The sequence below is a fragment of the Poecilia reticulata genome, chromosome 5, assembly GCF_904066995.2.
Source record: "Poecilia reticulata chromosome 5, P_reticulata-male-v2, whole genome shotgun sequence".
Taxonomy (NCBI): Eukaryota; Metazoa; Chordata; class Actinopteri; order Cyprinodontiformes; family Poeciliidae; genus Poecilia; species Poecilia reticulata.
In genome coordinates, this window is record NC_088834.1 from 32,518,045 (window position 1) to 32,528,281 (window position 10,237).

The following is a 10,237-nucleotide window of genomic DNA, read 5'->3' on the forward strand; positions in this document are numbered from 1 at the left end:
CTGAATCACTGTAGTCAGAATTAAACTCCAGAAACAACTGCAACATGACACCGTCACCATAGGTGTTTGCTGAGTGACTTTTTAACACTCTACTTGAAACCGAAAGTGTAGATGAAGTTTGTGGAGTGTAAGGTGTCAGCGGGTGTACTTCACAAAATACAGACTGCATGCAAATCTATGCACGTCAAATTTACAATTAGGTCCTTGAAAACTGACATAAGTTTTGTTATTTTATCTATTTACTGAAACATATTCTAATTATAGTTATATAATGAAACTGCAAAAGAAAATAAGGTGAGACTCTCAGCTTTCATTTGGGGGGTATCCACACTCACACACTCAAACTGGAGGAAGGCTTTAGAAATTTCAACTCATGAACACATGACACCCTCGCTTTAAAGAGACCAAAAGCTATTGACATGGTTTATATTGAAGGATACAACATAGTACAATGTAGTCATTTTCAGTCCTGTCTAAATGAAACACCATCCATTCATTTTCTTTACACCCTTGTCCCTTAGTGAGGTCAAGAGGGTTGCTGGTGCCTCTCCAGCTAACATTCTGGGTGAGAGGCAGGGTACACCCTGGACAGGTTGCCAGCCTGTCGCAGGGCAACACAGAGACACACAACCATGCACACACACACTCACACCTAGGGACAATTTGGAGAGGCCAATTAACCTGACAGTCATGTTTTTGGACTGTGGGATTAAACCGGTGTACCTGGAGAAAACCCACGCATACACAGGGAGAACATGCAAACTCCATGCAGAAAGACCGGGGCCGGGAATCGAACCCAGAACCTTCTTGCTGCAAGGCAACAGCTTTACCAACTGCACCACTGTGCAGCCCGCTAAATGAAACCCAATAAAACCTAAATTGCATATTTGTTGTGAGAATTTCTTTTTAGAAAGATGTACATTGCCAAGTGTTACAGTTAAAACTTCTGCAAAATTTTGTAGTTTAGAATTCAAGAATTGGGTTGAATCTATAGCCTATTTTAAAATCTACAAAATTTTCTTAAATTATTCAAGTTTGTCTGATTAGAAACAAGACAAAACACTAACATAAAGACCCTAACCACGGTCCCATCCTTTGGACTTTAGTTTGGTGGTTTAGTGTACACAGATTTGCCCCAACTTAGACAATTTCTTTTCTCAGATGTAAAACTCTAAAATTAGTAAAATGATTGCTGGTTGCAAACTTTTCCAAATTTAGTTTTTTTAAATTAATAAGATGGTTTTCCAACTTATATTTGCAACTTGCTGAACTCTATGTTTACAGACATTGGATACTTTCCTCTTTAAGATTTGAACTTGAAGTTATTATACTTTGGGGGGATTTTCGATGGATTTTGACCTAAAACCTTAAAAAAGGTGTTTGTAAAAGAACATCCCAGGATTTAAATTGATTGGGCCAGATAGTCCAACCCAACTCTCCAGTTGCATCAAAGTCAGTAGTTTCAAATGTTGCGCTGAGGATAAAAAATACTAGAACCGTGGTTTTTCAACAACCTGCATTCATGACTGACTGACTGACTTACCTGACTGAAAGACGTCAAAGGAACTGGTCATTGTTAAGAAGGTATTTAACTGTTGAAATGCAGCTTCTTCAATAATCTTATTGATGAATGGACGACTGGCCTGTAATTCTGCATTAGCAACTTGTCCAGATTGTCCTTTTCCAACAATAGTTTGATAATTGCTATTTTTAAGGTGTGGGCTAGAGGAAAACACATGGGAACCACATTAATTTATTTTATCTCTGTTAGGATCTGGGGTTGTTTACATTTTTTGGGGGGTTTCTTCTTATTTTGTGTTCTTTCATATTTTTCTTAGTTCTGCCTTGTTTCCATTTCCATTTCAGCTCTTCATTAGTTTATTTCTTGTTTCAAGTTAATGTTTGTTACTCTAGTTTGATGAGAGTGTTAGTGTTAGATTCATTCCCTGACCCCCTTGTGCCACCTTCTCGCTCCTCAGTCTGCCTCTTACTTCCTTCACTCACACCTGCAACCCATCAGCAATCAACCCAGTTCCTTTGTTCAAACATTCAACCTCCCAGTATTTAAGCACCTTATCTCAGTTACTCCTCGTTGCATCATCTGGTCTACTCCCATCACTTCCTCGTTGTGCTCAGTTGGAGTTTTTTTTTTTTTTTCCAGTTTCTTCCTGTTGGTTTCTTTCACTTGGATTTTTATTTATTTATTTTTCCTGCCCTCACTACCTGTGATCTTTGTAAGTTGTTTTTTTTTTCTCATTAAACCTTCAAATTCATTTGCCATCTCTGTGTTCAACACATCACGTTAATCTCACTGAAATGTTCCGGGTTTTGTCAAGTGTAGCCAGTGGCGCAAAAAGTGGGTATGCAGCGTATGCAACGCATAGGGGCGCAGCACCAGAGGGGGCGCCAAAAACTCCGTCTGGAGGGGGCGACGCGCCGATGATGTTTTCCCAAACTCTTCAGAGCGCCTCGCGCTCCTTCACCTCGCGCACATAACGAGGTAAATATAGCGAGTTTTACCCTTCACGTATCGTCGTTCGCATCCACATTATTCAGGTGGATGCGATTTATGTTTTCGCATCCACCTGAATAATGTGTAGTTGCGACACTGGTGGGGCGCTATACCCCCCCCCCCCCCGCCAGGCAGCACCGTGCTACAGATCCGTGCTACAGGCTCCGGCTCGGAGCCGGGCTGCTGAAGTAGAGCCGGTGGAAAAGGGACATTAAATTTTATTCACAAACAATTCTATGTTGTTAGTTGGGAGCATACACACGAATAAAACGTAAATACGTCTGTAGTTGAAGGGCCCATTTCCGCCTCCTTCTCTGCAGTCCGCTCCAACTCACGTGACATGACGTTCGAGCTTCAGTCTGTCATGTCACCTTGCTGACGTCAGCTGCCTTGGGCCTATGCAACACATCAGTGACGTGGCTAGATAAGTAAACTGTCCTGTGACGTCACAGAGGGGTTGTATATATATCTATATATACATAAGATATGTTATTTGTATTCATCTTCATTCGCATAGTATCATTATTGGACGTTCGAGAAATTTTACAATGAGTTACTTTGTGAGATTTTCTAATTGGATTGGAGCTGGACTGGGGATCAACAATCTAGGACCAAGAAAACCAGCCCAGAACTACAACACAGAGGCATTTACATATAACACAACCCTCAAAAAAGCGGGAATAATTCCAACTTACAACCTGGTTGAAAAAACAAGAAGATTTTGTACAGGAGTGCCATTGTCTGGCATTGAACTTTTAAAAGCTTTGCATTTACCAACTGAAATGAAATCCTGTTCAACTCAAACGCCCCGCAATGTTTTTAGATATGGTAATATGCCTCTCTTCCGACTTCCAGATTTTGAAGAAGTGAGGAGGCCTAGAAGCTGTTGAGGCTTCTAGGCCTCAACATGTAAGGTAAGGTAAAGTAAGTAAGGTCAGATAATTTTATTTATATAGCATATTTTCTGGAACAAGGCAATTCAAAGTGGTTTACATGAGTTAAAAGGAAATACAAACAAAACTAGAAAAATAGCTGTTCCTAGCGAAACAGCCGTGAGAATGTATATTTGCAGAATGATTGCTGCAGAAATGCCAGAAAAAGTGGAGTAAAGCTTAAGAAGTAGAAGAAAGCAGAAGAAATAGAAATAGTTGAAACAGCTGAACAGTGAAACAAATAAAAAAAGCATAAATTTAGTAGGAGAAATTAGTACACAACCAGAAATATTTGAAGAAGTGATACATAGCAAAACAAAGCAAAAAGGAGCAAAAGAAGCATATTTGCAGAATGATTGATGGAGAAATACAAGAAACATGAAAACAAACATTAAGATGTAGAAAAATCAGAAAGCTACAGTCATACATTGTAGAAAAAGTTTACGTACTGAAATTTAGAAGAATTCAGCAGAAGAAGCAGGAGTTTGTGTGCAACCTGAATTATTTGAAAAAGTCAAAAAGTGAAACAGAGGTTAAGAAAATGCATAATTATCACAGGAAGTGGAAATTAGTACAAAACCAGAAATCATTGAAACAGTTGAACAGTGAAACAGCAAAATACATAAACTAGCAGAAGCAGAAATTAGTTCAACGCCAAAAATGGTCGAAACAATTAAACAGTGTAACAGCAAAAAGCATAAACTAGCAGAAGGAGAAATTAGTACAAAACCAGAAATAATTGAAGTGAAATATAGCAAACCTAAAAGCATAAAGGAGCAGAAGAAGCAGAACATTTTGATATATGAATTGCTAAAATTGATTAAAGATTGCAGAAGACCTTAGCAGAGAGTAAGATCAGTAGAAATAGAAGGCATACAGAAAAGTAGACAAGCAGAATGAATAGAAACAGATAGAAACAGAGCGCAAGAGAGAAATACATTGAAGGAATTGGAGAAGGTGTGAAAAGCATCAATAAGCAGAAGCAGAAATTAGTACAATGCCATAAATGGTTGAAACAATTAAACAGTGAAACAGTAAAAAGCAAAAACTAGCAGAAGCCGAAATTAGTACAACGCCAGAAATAGTTGAAACAATTAAACAGGGAAATAATAAAAAGCATAAATTAGCAGAAGCAGAAATTAGTACAAAGCCAGAAATAGTTGAAGTGAAACATAGCAAAACCAAAAGCATAAAGGATCAAAGAAAGCAGAAGATTTTGATATATGAATTGCTAAAATTGATTAGAGATTGCGGAGCTGCACAGTGGCGCAGTTGGTAGAGCTGTTGCCTTGCAGCAAGAAGGTTCTGGGTTCAATTCCCAGCCCCGGTCTTTCTGCATGGAGTTTGCATGTTCTCCCTGTGCATGCGTGGGTTTTCTCCGGGTACTCCGGTTTCCTCCCACAGTCCAAAAACATGACTGTCAGGTTAATTGGTCTGTATAAATTGTCCCTAGGTGTGACTGTGTGTGCGTGCATGGTTGTGTGTCTCTGTGTTGCTCTGCGACAGACTGGCAATCTGTCCAGGGTGACCCCACCTCTTGCCCGGAATGTTAGCTGGAGAGGCACCAGCAACCCTCCTGACCTCACTAAGGGACAAGGGTGTAAAGAAAATGGATATATATATAGTCAGCTGTTGCCTACCTGTGTGGTATACATATTTTTTCATTATTATATATTTTTTTATAATGTATTATAATGTTCTGTTGAGAACTAAGCACCAGATAAACTATTTGCTCTGAACATTGATTTATTAAAGTTGAACAATACCAGGGCAGCACATAATATAATAAAGTCAACAGTTTTAGTCCTTAATCAACAACCCCCTCCCTCTCAAAAGTGTCTCAACAGTCTTTGTGTAACCAGAAAATGCCTCCTAACTTAAAGGAACAGTGACAGTACAACAGCACTAATGAACATTTAACAATAAATTTAGATAATTATCGATTAATTATCTAAATAATTAATCATTACAGTATACACATAAAACATACATATTTAAACAAGTGCTTGTTTTAACAGTGTTGCTGTGAAATGTTCAGTGCTACAGCAGCAAAAATCAAAAACATTGAAATTTGATACCTGGAACAACAGTATAACATAAACTGATATAAACACATGGCCATGAGCCAAAAGTGTATCTACCCCTCATTAAAACATAACACCTAAAAGATTTTCCACAGTGCCTAAAGTAGTACTTGTGTGTATATTATATATATATATATATATAAAACTTCTTTGTTTTCTTTGGAGTTTCTGTGCTGATTAATTTTTTTGCGAAGCGATAAAAGCTGGTAGCTCTTGAATTGCTACAAAATAAAGCTGTATTTCCTTCAGCCCACTGGCTTCAATGTTGACACCTTGAGATGCCATGAGACCTAAATTCTGAACATCATGGCATGAAGTGCATCTCGGTTTTCCATGTCTGGCATATAACCATTCATTTAGCTTTTAAACTGGTTCTATTGATAATCAGTATCAATCATGACCTGTTTGTTCTGAAGATCCTGCAGCTTCCACTTCTCTTCCTAACATGGCGCCTCCTCACCCTGAATCTCATACTAATAGGAGGAACCACAGAGCTCTGTTAGGTTAAAGCTCATCTTCTGAAGTTGGGATATTTTTCCTCCAACATGTTCCAGAGGAATCACCTCAAACCAGATGTTGGACTGGATTTTATTTCACTGTCATTTGTGAATGTTAGCTTCTCATTTTCAACAGTGGAGCTATAAAGGTTGAAAAAGGTTAATATTTTGGAGAAAGTATCATCAGCATCAATATTTCCACTAAATAAGAGGCAAAAAAATTGTTTGATAAAGGAAAAGTCTCTCAGACTCTCAGCCTGACAGCACCAAACAATTTTTTTATATTAGACAATTTAATTTCACATAATTATCGCGGAAGAAGCCATTTGTTTGTTAAATACTTAATGAAACATATTTACCGTGTTTGATATTTCTTATAAATGACGTATACCCACAAAGAACGATTAGTCCAAGTTTGTTGTTTATTGAACGTTCAGAAAATACAGCGGCTGTGATGAGCCACAGCAAAGATAAACAACCTGAACAGATGATCAACTCTAAACCACTCGCACATTTTTACTCTCCGTCTCTTTCTGTAATTTAAGCATACCCGTTGTTATGGCAACCTCCTGCCATAATAACGGCAGAACAACTCCAGAGATTACGTTAAACAATATAACATTCAGTCTGTTACGATATCAAGCTTGCAGGCTTGATATTTATTTTGCGATCAACACAGCGGAGGTCGATTAGTTCATTTTAAACTCCTGCTCTGCTCGTTATTTTGGTAATGGAACCGAAACGCACAGAATTGCGCAACACCTTGCTGAAACAATAATTACTGAGATTATTATTGTTGGGTCATTAATTTGAACACATTTTGTTGATTTTTCTGTTGTTCTTTAATAGAGTTACGAACGTTTTAACGTTTTAAGTCAGAGGACGTGCTGGTCTCAGCATCCTGGCTGCGTTCAGTTTGTCACCTAATGCCGAGATCGACTCAAACCCTTCCGCGATCGACGTGTTGCACCGCTGCTCTAGCAAAGCACGAACAGTTCAGAAACAATATGAAATGGGAAAAAGTTATTTATTAAAAGATGAAGTCGTGTTTCAGATTGTTCTTGAAAAACTAATCAGTCACGGCTGATTAGTGGGTGAACTCACGTCAGTACCCTGCTGTACCCCCTTACTTTCACCCCTGGTTATCAGTCTATCAGGTTCAAAAACCTTCAGAATATAACATCACAAATCAGCAGGAACTGGGTTACCTAGCAACCCCAGTGAAGTCCGGCCGTTACCTAGCAACAGACCTGGCTTCAAACAAAGCTAAACCATGAAAACGCCTTCATTGTCTTTCATGGATGGTCGACATTCCTCACAGAACAAAATTCACATTTTGCAGGTTTTCTAAAAGGCTAAAAACAATTACTTTAAAAGTTAGAAGTATTTTACAGTTGATGCGATATGTGATTGGAAGCCAATGGAGCTGTTGTAAAATAGGTGTGATGTGATGAATTAAAGGGGTTTGTGTAATGATACGAGCAGCTGAATTTTGAACCAATTGTAATTTATGCAGAGTTTTCTGTGGCAGACCAAAAAGTAGAGAATTACAATAGTCTAAACGAGATGAGACCAAACTGTGGACCAGAACAGCAGTGGAGTGCGGAGTGAGAGAAGGATGGAGACGGCGAATATTTCGGAGATGAAAATAAGCTGACCGAGTGATATTATTGACATGGGAGGCAAAAGAGAGGGTGCTATCAAGGATGACACCCAGACTCTTAACCTGAAGGGAGGGAAAAATGGAGGAGTTATCAACTGAAATGGAGAAATTATCAAGTTTACTTAGTATTGAATTAGTACCAATTAAGCAGTGGCGGCTGGCCAGTAGGGGGCGCTTGGGCGCCGCCCCCTTTAAATTGTTTAGATAATAAATAATTTAATTCTTAACTGCAAAATACTTAGAAATGTATTTATTCATACTGTATGTCCAATAGACATGTTAGAATGTATTAAAATAGTAAATACATAATTCTATTTAATTGCTCACATTGTGCACACTTCCTATGTGCAGGGCGCCGTTCTAATGAGTGTGTATGTAGGCGCATCAACTTTTGGCAAGCAGGTGATCTGAGGCTGACTTTTAATTGGTTATTTAAGGTTTTCCACAGGGCGCAGCGCTCTGCGTCCCGGACACACCCATTCTGTTGTGCCATTACTGGTAGAGTGTCAGTACTGGCTAATTTTTTTAAAAACATTGTGTGATTGGACAATCCCCGATTCGACTCATTAGCGCAGCTGCAGTTCGTTAGGTTGATTCACGTTTACGTTTGCAAAGTGGAGTAGTTTCAAAATGAGAGAAAACTCTGTTTTGTCTTTACAAAAAAATGCTTTTACAAAGCGTTCACTTGAAGAAAAAAACAGGATAAAGGAGCTTGGACCGGATCGTCCCAATTTACAAATTCAGCAGCAGGCAAGTGATCGTGGACGATCTTGCACGCGGGCTTTTTCCAGCTCTTCTTATGACAAGCGGAGTTGGCTAGCTGGATGTGATGTCGGACACTGAGTGTAGAAGACCATGAAAGGATTGCTGCAGAGGTGAGTTGTTGTGGAAAATCACTGTTACACTGGTTTATAGTAGTGTTATTTAATATATTAGGAAGATGTGCGTTGTAGTTAGAAATACCTTTAGTTGTGTCTATGCTGTGTAGGTATGTTGATGTAATGTTTGTCAGCAAGATATTTTATTATTTAAGTTGTACTGAAGTTTATGGGTAATGGGGAATAAAACATTTGGTTACTGAATTTTGTATAATCTTGTCCCACAAAAATGCTGTAACACATTTCATAACACAGCCTTAAAAAATGGCAGCAAATGTTATTAAAATCAGTAAGTTTATAAATAAAATGTGTTCCTTCTTTCTATGACTTAATAGAAAGGACAAAATAACATTTCATATTTAGAATGAAAAATGTGATTATAAAATCATAATCTTCATGTTTGTCCTTCTCTCTTAAGGTCTGTGATATCATACTGGGACACACCAGGGAGCGCTTTTCTTTCACAAACCACCTTGTTAGTGCCACACTGCTGCAGGGGGACAGATTTGAACAATACAACACAGCATTTCCTGAAGATGCACTGAGCAACACCTTAAAAGCCTATCCAGTGCTCAATCGAGGTAAACTGAAGACAGAGCTTACTCTCATCTACAGCAAGGAAGAGTTCAAAGCCTGTTGTGGTGCTGTGGGCCTACTCCAGCTGTTTATGGAAAACAATCTAGAAGAAGTCTTTTCAGAAACTGTCACGCTCTTGAAGATCCTCATCACCACACCCATGACCACAGCAGAAGCTGAAAGGTACTTTTCAACTCTGAAAAGAATCAAGACTTTTCTGAGAAACTCAATGATTCAGGACAGGCTGAATGCATTGGCCATGTTGTCAATGGAGAAAAGACTGGTCACAGAGATGACTGACTTTAACAAGAATGTAATTGAGAAATTTGCAAGGCAGAAGGAAAGGAGGGCAAAATTCATGTTCAAATAGTGCTATTTTTTAAGATTTGTTTTGTTTGTTTGTTTGTGTGCGCCCACCTCAGTTTTTTTAGCACCAGCCGCCACTGCAATTAAGTGAAGTTCAGTTTTACTGGAATTTAATTTGATGAAGTTAAGAGTAAACCATTGTTTTATTTCAAGAAGACAGTCAGTGAGGGAGGAAAATGGAAGCATAAAAGTTCATAAAAGAAAGTAGCCGTCCAAGAATGACTCAAGTAAGAGTAAAAAAGTATTTGGTGAAAAGTCTACTCAAGTACTGAGTAACTGATCAAATTATTAATTAATATTTAACAATTAAATAATCAGACAGAACAAAACAAAGTTAAGTTTAGCATATTTTGGTATTTTAAGGTAAAAAATGACAATTCATTTAAGGAAAAAAAAACAAAACAAAATCAGACAAAAGAAAAAAAATTCCAAATCAGCTTCTTTCACTAATAAACCTATTAAACTTTAATAAAAACTGCAGGTGTGTATCTGTGTCTAGTGAGTTTTAGGTTAAAATGAGTTTGTTTTTCATTCAGTGGGTAGAAAATCCAGAAAATTTACTCAAGTAAGAGTAAAAATACTTCATAAAAAATAGTTACTAGCCAACTCTGGTTGTTGCTTAAGGGTTATCAGCAGAGGTGAAAGTAGTTTTAAATTCTTGGGGGTACTATGACAAAAAATAAATAAATTAATTAAAAAATATATATATAAAGTTCCCTTCTCACCCTC